Genomic DNA, 8,451 nt, shown 5'->3' on the forward strand with positions numbered 1-8,451 from the left:
AAGCTTAGCAACAGCAGCAGAAATTCAGTTGATTATGGAAACAAAGGATAAATTTGAATGCTCAACCCCAGAATATTTCAGGCCCACCAGAAATTGTGCACAGGAAGTAGGAGGGCTGCCCGCTTCCTGATATGATTGGGTGGGCAGCCCATCAATCATGTCGAAACTAGGCCCTGGCGTTAAAATCGCCTGGGCCTCACGCTGTTGATGTCATGACAGCTTCCCACTCACCCCATACCCCACAATTTGCACCCAGAGTTAAAATCAGGACTTTATTCCTATGTGGTGAGCCCTGAGTGCCAGCAGGTTCAGAGATGGGTAGCTGGATTTTTTCCCTTAGAAGACTGAGGTGACACTTATCTCAGTGAAGATGATGTCTTTGAAGGACCTGCTTCCAGCTGCATCTCACTTTAATTTGCGAAGGTGACTGGCCCTGGCAGAGAGATCCTTCATGTGCTGACGTTAGAAAGGGCTGCAAGGAGGACACTATCGAGTCACTATCCTTAGAACAACATCTTCAGTTACAACACCTGGCAGCTCATTTGATATAGGGCAATGTCTCATTTGGGCTCAGTCAGTGAGAGGACAGACTGATTGGTCCCAGTTAGGTCTTTGAATCCCTGTACTATGATGCCGTTTAGGGGATTGCGCAAGGAATCGATGGAAGCAGTTGTCACTGCCATTCTGGAAGCTACAACTATCCCTTGATCCACTTCCTGGGGCCTTACAGCTGCAGATCCCTCCTATCTGTCACACACTTTAGGGTGGACAAATGTAAGGAGTCTTACAACACCAGGTTATAGTCCAACAGCTTTATTTGAAATCACAAGCTTTCGGAGCTTTCCTCCTTCGTCAGGTGAGTGCAGGGTTCCATAAAGGCACAGCATATATAGTCAGAGAACAATGTCTGGTGATTACAGATAATCTTTCCAACTGCCTGTTATCACACCTCGGCAGAGAGGTAATCACAGCAATCAAAGGAGTGGATGGTGTTCAGACAGGGGAAAATTACATCCAAGACTACTGAATACACAAGCGGTCACATCACAACGACAGAGAGAGAGAGAGAGAGACACCCGAAAGGCAGAGAGAGAGAAAGAATGACCCGTTGTATTAAAAACAGATAACTTTTTTTTCACTGGTGGGGTTACATGTAGCGTGACATGAACCCAAGATCCCGGTTGAGGCCGTTCTCATGGGTGCGGAACTTGGCTATCAATTTCTGCTCGACGATTTTGCGTTGTCGTGTGTCTCGAAGGCCGCCTTGGAGAACGCTTACCTGAAGATCTGAGGCTGAATGTCCTTGACTGCTGAAGTGTTCCCCGACTGGGAGGGAACCCTCCTGTCTGGCAATTGTTGTGCGGTGTCCGTTCATCCGTTGTCACATTGTCTGCACGGTCTCGCCAATGTACCATGCTCCGGGGCATCCTTTCCTGCAACGTATAAGGTAGACAACGTTGGCCGAGTCACAGGAATATGAACCATGTACCTGGTGGGTGGTGTCCTCTTGAGTGATCGTGGTATCTGTGTCGATGATCTGGCATGTCTTGCAGAGGTTAACGTGGCAGAGTTATGTGGTGTCGTGGATGCTGTTCTCCTGAAAGCTGGGTAATTTGCTGAGAATGATGGTCTGTTTGAGGTTGGGTGGCTGTTTAAAGGCGAGTAGTGGAGGCGTGGGGATGGCCTTAGCGAGGTGTTCGTCGTCATCGATGACATGTTGAAGGCTGCGAAGAACATGGCGTAGTTTCTCTGCTCCGGGGAAGTACTGGATGATGAAGGGTACTCTGTTGGTTGTGTCCTGTGTTTGTCTTCTGAGGAGGTCTATGCGATTTTTCGCTGTGGCCCGTCGGAACTGTCGATCGGATACAACAGATGAACGGACACCGCGCAACAATCGCCAGACAGGAGGGTTCCCTCCCAGTCGGGGAACACTTCAGCAGTCAAGGACATTCAGCCTCCGATCTTCGGGTAAGCGTTCTCCAAGGTGACCTTCGAGACACACGACAACGCAAAATCGTCAAGCAGAAATTGATAGCCAAGTTCCACACCCATGAGGACGGCTTCAACCGGGATCTTGGGTTCATGTCACGCTGCATGTAACCCCACCAGCGAAAAAAAAGTTATTTGTTTTTAATACAACTGGTCATTCTTTCTCTCTCTCTGCCTTTCGGGTGTCTCTCTCTCTCTCTCTGTCGTTGTGATGTGACCGCTTGTGTATTCAGTAGTCTTGGATGTAATTTTCCCCTGTCTGAACACCATCTACTCCTTTGATTGCTGTGATTACCTCTCTGCCGAGGTGTGATAACGGGTAGTTGGAAAGATTATCTGTAATCACCAGACATTGTTCTCTGACTATATATGCTGTGCCTTTATGGAACCCTGCACTCACCTGATGAAGGAGCAAAGCTCCGAAAGCTTGTGATTTCAAATAAAGCTGTTGGACTATAACCTGGTGTTGTAAGACTCCATACATTTGTCCACCCCAGTCCATCACCGGCATCTCCACATCACACTTTCGGGTGATCTGCAAGGCTTTTCAAACTTTTTTCATTGTGCTGCAGATATAAGTTGTGGTCTCTCTGCCCCAGCCTCAGCCCATGTCCTGCCGAAACCCTCATCTATGCCGTTATCACCTCCAATCTCGACCATTCGAAAGTTCTCCAGGCCAGCCGACCACCCTCCCTAAACTCCAGCTCATCCAAAATTCTGCTGCTTGTTTCCAACCGGCAGCAAATCCTTCTCACCCATCACCCATGTGCTCGCTGACCGACATGGGCTTCCGGTCCCCCAACACCTCCAATTTAAAATTCTCATCCTTGTATTCAAATATCTTCACGGCTTTGCCCCCATTCTATCTGTGTAACCACCTCCAGCCCTCCAAGAACTCTGTTCCTCCAATTCTGGCCTCTTGTGCTCCCCTCAGTCCTTGCACCTAACCATTTACAGCTGTGCTTGCAGACATCTACGCAATGGCATTCCCTCTCTACTCTTTAAAACCCACCCCTATGACCAAGCTTTTAGTCACCCATCTTAATATCTTCCTTGGCTCGGTCTCAACTTTTGTCTGATTACGCTTCTGTGAAGCACCTTAGGATGAAAGGCGCTATATAAGTTCAAGTTGTTGTTTAATTTTAATTCAAAATATCACATTTCTGAAAAGCTGCCTACAAAACTAGTTTTAAAAACCATGGGGAGAAATAAATTACAGAAAGGAGACAATTTTCATGTGTTTCACTTGAGCATTTGAAGAAAAATCCCACTAAAATTGCAAAAGCAGTGAATCAGGCAGAAGTAACCGGCAGTTAGTTAATCAGAGAATTTGCCACATTTGGTGATCATTTCAATACAGTAAAATTGAGTGCCAGAGTGCTTACTGGTGTGGTTGTGCCACTGACCATGCACTTTCACTTTGCCATTACATCACTAACCTTCTTGAAAAAAAATTAGATGAGAATTAATCACACTGAGAGTGTGACCACAAGCGAGACAGAAATCTGACATTCAAAATTCATGTTTTAGTGAGATTACTGGTATTTTCATTATGCTGTGACGACCAATCACAACACCTAATGTTTCAAGAGTGAAGTTGTATTGAGTAGTTCTACATTAGTCTCCCAACAGGGTGTAGCCAAGCTTTTTTTGCATATAACTTTATCCTCCAGTTTATTTTATTAAGGAATAAATTGGAAAAATAAATTTAAAAATAAAGGAAAAGGAAATGAAAGTGACAGGAAGGATACAAAGGGAGTCAGGAGTAGGCCTTTATTGACCCACTTGCCTACATGACAACAGTAATGACATAGGCTGTGAAACATTGACATTCCAAGTATGTAAAAGGAACTATATAAATGGAAGTACTTTCTTTCTATTAATTGATTTCTGGACCAGGGAATTGGAAAAAGTATTAAAACCACCACCAAAAACACAACATACATAAGGGCCCTGATATTAGTGTGGAGACTGGATGGCAGCGGGGGGGTGATTGGGCGCGTGGGTAACCTGCCCAATAAAAAATGTCCGTTTCGCATGCGCTCGCAAGTCAATTGGAGCCACTTAACGTGGCTTCCGTGTTTGCCATCCAAAAGCTGCACAGCGGGTGGACTGCGCACCCGCATCACAGGCTGTCAGCTGGAGGAGCTCTACTTAAAGGGGCAGTCCTCCAATGGCTGCTCCTGGAGCAAACACCCACAAACCACAATGGAGCAGCACAGGGTCAAGGCTGCTCCAAGATTCAGCGATGCCTCACTCCAGGTGCTACTGGATGGGTTGAGGAGGAGGGATGTGCTCTACCTGGCGGACAGGAGGAAGTGGCCTGCCTCTGCCACCGAGAAGGCCTGGCTCGAGGTGGCAGAGGAGGTCACCAGCAGCAGCATCACCCCCACCTGGGTCCAGTGCAGGAAGTGCTTCAATGACCTAACTAGGTCAGCCAAAGTGAGAACACTTACTGATTGTCCTACATTCCGTCTTCCACACCACCGCCCCCACCCCTCAACTCATTCTGCACTGCCAACACTACTCTATCACATCACTCCCCACACCCACTTATGGCTCATCCTCAACTTACCTGGACTTCCACACCTCCCCATTAGTCACCCTACCACTACCACTCAACCCAATCCTCATACAATGTCATGGCTCTGTCTCATACTCACCCTCTGCTGCATCTCTTTCACGGTCAGCCGCACTCTAATGCATTCATCGGTTGACATAGTCACCATCACTCACTCACGCATCTGTACTTTCTCCCCTAATAGGAGGAGATGTCAGAATGCATGGGCGAGAACGTGGACCAGAGGGGGGGCTGCAACAATACATCGTCCTCACAGACACGAAGCAGGAGGTGCTGGAGCTTAGCCGAATCCTCGAGTGCCTGTCCATCGGGGACGCCGAGACTGGCACCCAACAAATGTCTGGTGACATAACTTTAACATTCAGCTCACACAATATGAATTGATGTTAACATGCCTTGCTATCTTCAGCACCTCAGTATGCTCGTTGTAACATGATACATCTGCGATCATGCTTAATATTGCTTTCTGTTCTCTTACAGGGCCTTCAGCGACCGCTGTGACGGCAGAGGGCAATTCCTCAGGAGGACCTACCGGCCTCTGAGGGTGCACTGTCACATCTGAGTGAGCCATCCACCAGCGCAGATACTCACACCTCGGTGGGTCCTAGTTGGGTTGGCACCTGGTGAGTTACCACACACGTGAGCACGAGCAGACACTGGTGGCAGGGGCAGCTGCGGAGAGTCCGCGTCGGTGGGAGCACTCCTCTGCAGGCTCTGCTCAGCTGGACACAAATGCTGAACCCTGGGGGCCATACTTTAAAAGGAGAATGATTGAGGGACAGCAGCAGAGTTTAACTGTCTCTATTTTCTAATCAATGAAATTGCGAGGTGCTGGTACAGGTGCCATGCACTCTCTCCACAATAGTGCAGAGAATGGAGAAGTCCAACTCCTGCATGAGTGGAATGGTGGCACAGGAATCTCTGAGATAGTGTCACAGGGACGTGAGCAACTCTCTGAGATACTGTCACGGGTAAGTGCGGGAATGTCTGCGATGGAGAGAAGGCTAGCCTCCATTGAGCTTCAAGTACGGCTCACAAATGAGTCCAGTCAGGCCCTGACAACAGCCCTGCGGACTCACAGTCAACAACATTCTGCCGCAGGCAGATACACTAGCACTGGCCTTACAAGGCTTCACAAGTGTCCTCCAAACTGTTGTCCAGCAGAGTGGTAGGAGTGATGTGGGCCTGGCTCAGGGGAGGGATGATGGCGAATGGGAACATGGAAGTGGGGACGTCACTCAAAGCACTCCTGCGTCTCACCCGTTGCCCCCCCCCCCCCTCAACCAGGACCCGCAATGCTGCCTCCTCTCCAGTCGACCAAGTCCGCCCCTGTACAGATGCAGGTGGAGCAGTCTTTGGAGGGGCCCTCATGGGCAACAAAACCCAGAGGACATAGGCCCAAACCATCTAATTGGTCAGGGCATGAACAAGAGCAACCTGCCACTACCTCTGCTGCAGCCACAGGGGATGCACCACATAGAAGTAGTCGGAAGAGAAAGGCGAAGGTTTTGTAAGCACAAAGTATATGCACAAGGATGTTTGACGGTTGATCATGTTTTTTATTTATATTAGCTTTTTGTTAAACTCACATTAAATATCATTATTGTCACCACTACTGCCACATCTTGGCCATTCTTGACTGGCTTCTGTAATAGGGCCCATTCATGAGGTTCACCATGAATGGCAACACTTGATGCCACCCATTGGGTCACTCTACAGTGGGTGTATATGTAGTTGCAGGACTGTTTTGTGCAGGGAGGGGTGGGGGGCTGGTGTGGGCACTGCTCTATCCAGGTGGTGTGAGGACTGGACTCTTCACACTGTCTGCTGTTAGGAGAACCATTCACATATCAGTGACTCCCTGGCCTCACGAGCAGCCAGGTGAGCCGCTGCTCTGCCCATGGGTTGCTCCTGCTCCTGCTCCTCCTCCTCCTCCTCCTCAATGTGGGTAGCAGATGTGGATGGGGCCTCCTCAAGCGGCAACCCTCTCTATTGTGCCATGTTGTGCAACACACGACCATAATGCGTCCCATACGAAAAAGTTAGAAAAGACGTAAAAATAAAATTAGGAAAGTAAAGAGGAACTACGAAATTAAATTATCAAGGAATATAGAAAGAAATAGTATTCTACAGACACATAAATAACAAAAATCAGAATCGGGATAGGACCACCAAGGGATGCACAAGATAAACTCACATGTAATGACAGCGAAATGGCAGAAATATTGAATCGTCACTTTGCCTCAGTATTTACCAGGGAGACTAACTAGGTGGGCATGATATTAGAAGAGATCAAAAAAGATATTAAAATATTTAAGATAGCAAGGGGAAAGGGGGGGGGGGGCTTGATAATTGATAAACTAATCAAACTTAGAGAGGATAAAACACCTGGTCTGGCTGGATTGCATCCATGAATATTAAAAGAAGTTATGGAGGAGCTAGCAGAGGCACCATTACATACATATAAAAATTTATTACAAAAGAGAATAGTGCTAGAGGACTGGCGGACAGCTAATGTTATTCTGGAATCTTTACTCAAAAACGTAACAAAAAACATTGAGAACGAAAATATAATAAAGAATAGTCGGCACAGATTTCAGAAGGGAAAGTCATGCTTGACCAACCTTACTGAAATCTTTGAAGAAGTAACAGACAGTACACAAGGGTAATGCAGTAGATGTAATATATTTGATTTTCAAAAGGCCTTTGATAAGGTACATTGTAGACTCATGACTAAGTTCAGAGCATGTGGAATAAGGGGACAGGTAGCAGAATGGATAGCTAGTTGGCTGCAAAACAGAAAAGAGAATAGGGGTTACGGGTAGATGCTCAGACTGCCAAAAGGTGGGAAGTGGTGTTCCACAGGGATCGGCGCTGGAACCACTGTTGTTCACAATTTACATTAACGATTTGGATTTGGAAATCGGAAGTACAATTTAAAAATTTGTGGATGTCACCAAATTGGGGGATGTAGTTAATATGAAAGGACATTAATAAACTTGCAGAACGGGAATGTAATTGGCAAATGAATTTCAATATAGTTAAGTGTGAAGTGGTACATTTTGGTAGGAAGAATAAGGAGGCCATATTCTGCCTGGATAATAAGTCTAAATGGGATAGAGAAGCAAAGGGATCTAGGGGTACAGATGCACAAATCACTAAAAGTAGTGATGCAGTATAATAAGGCCATAAAAAGACATATTTTAAAAAAGGTTCATTTCTGGAGGGATCGAATTGAAAAGAAAAGTTACGTTAAACTTGTATAGAACCTTGGTTAGACCACACTTGGACTATTGTGCACAGTTCTGGTCTCCATATTACAGAAAGGATATAGAGGCATTGGAGAGGATGCAAAAAAGATTCACAAGGATGATACCAGAACTTATCAGGAAAGGCTGAACAGGCTGGGGCTCTTTTCTCTAGAGGTCTTTAAGATAATGAAAGGGTTTGATAGGGTAGATGTTGAGAAAATGTTTCCACTTGTGGGGGAGTCCAAAACTAGAGGTCATAAATATAAAATAGTCACTAATAAATTCAATAGGGAATTCAGGAGAAACCTCTTTACCCAAAGAGTGGTAAGAATGTGGAATGCACTACTAAAATGAGTAGTTGAGGCAAATGGCATAGATGCATTAAAGGTGAAATTAGATAAGCACGAGGGAAAAATAGAAGGGTATGCTGATAGGGTTGGATGAAGTAGGGAGGGAGAGGCTCATGTGGAGCATTAACACCGGCATAGACCAATTGGGCAGAAAATCGGGGTGCTCTAGCCATCGACATCGTGCCTGCTGCTCCATAAATGCGCTTTCCTCACACCGCCGATAAAAACGTCCCCTCCCCTTTAAGAGGTCCAGGCTGGCTTTAAAAAGCAGCAGGCCTGC

This window comes from Heptranchias perlo, chromosome 13, assembly GCF_035084215.1.
Source record: "Heptranchias perlo isolate sHepPer1 chromosome 13, sHepPer1.hap1, whole genome shotgun sequence".
Classification (NCBI taxonomy): domain Eukaryota; kingdom Metazoa; phylum Chordata; class Chondrichthyes; order Hexanchiformes; family Hexanchidae; genus Heptranchias; species Heptranchias perlo.